Genomic DNA, 1,348 nt, shown 5'->3' with positions numbered 1-1,348 from the left:
TCTAATGGTTTCTGAATGCAATTCTTCCTTCTACAAAGTTACATGAATGCTATTTAAAAAGTGTACGCTTGGAAATATGGCACACTTTCATGGTAGATATAGCAACATATAGGTTAAAGAACATTAATAATAATCAATGTTTACTATTAAATAGGCTACTAAATTCCCAGTCAGAATTTCTGTGGTTTCACAAGTGCTGCCAACTGTTGATCAGGCATCAGATGAGGCTGCCCAGGGCCCCATCCAGCCTGGTCTTGAACATCTCCAGGGATGGGGCATCCACAGCCTCCCTTGGCAATCCGTGCCTGTGCCTTACTGCCCCCTCAGTGAAAATCTTCCTCTAGACATTCAATCTAAATCTCCCATCTTTTAGTTTAAAACTGTTTCCCCTTATCCTATTACTATCAGACTCTGTAAAAAGATGGTCTTCCCCCTTTTTATAAGCTCTTTTTAAGTACCAGAAGGCTGCAATGAGGTCTCCCCAGAGCCTTCTCTTCTCCTTCATAAGAGAGCTCTCCAACCTCTTGATCATCTTCGTGGCCCTTCTCTGGACCTTTTCCAAAAACTCCATATCCGATACCGATATCTTTCTTGAGCTGAGGAACTGGGGGCCCTCATGGAGCTGCTTTTTTTTTGCTTCCCTATGCATATTCCCCTAGGTCATGGACCCACCATTTCTTTTTGCAGCAACTCAGGCTGCCTTCCAGACACATGCATATTTTTGACAACTAAAAGAAGAGGAATGGAGCCACAGCTTGCAGCCTGATTGTATGGCTGGAGCTGCTCTGGATCCCAGTAAGCATCTCACCTTCACTCAGATAATCCATGGCTCCCAAATGTAGCTGAAAAAGGACACTGGGCCAAAGATTTATCTTCAGCCTGAACTCAGGCAATTTAACTTAACTTTGATAACTTGGTAGTCTCAGAAACACCTATGATAATTCAGAGAAAGTGCAGGACTTCTGTAATCTGATTGAGAGGTGACAGGCATTTGTTTAGCTGGGTTTAGGTGATCAGGTTGTATGAGCTGTATTCTTCAGGTTAGTCCCAGGATATAAGACAGACTGTAAGATGTCTTTTTGGAAGTCAAAATAATAAAGGTTACAGAGGAACTTCTTCTCTGACAGTGTTGTGATGATTTATGGCTGACTGCCCTGGATGTGTAGATGCCTCACTGTGGCTGCAGATTCTTCAAGGTATCTGCAGCTTCCTGTAAGTATAATCTCAGTTTTGTGGAGGATTAACATTAACCAGCTGTTCCACAACCATTTGGTGACCTAACCAAGACACTGGATTGAATGAATTTCTGTGGTATTACTGAATGTAGGTTCTTAGATGGATGAAAAAA

Source organism: Meleagris gallopavo, chromosome 1, assembly GCF_000146605.3.
Source record: "Meleagris gallopavo isolate NT-WF06-2002-E0010 breed Aviagen turkey brand Nicholas breeding stock chromosome 1, Turkey_5.1, whole genome shotgun sequence".
NCBI lineage: Eukaryota > Metazoa > Chordata > Aves > Galliformes > Phasianidae > Meleagris > Meleagris gallopavo.
This window is presented reverse-complemented; position numbering follows the sequence as displayed.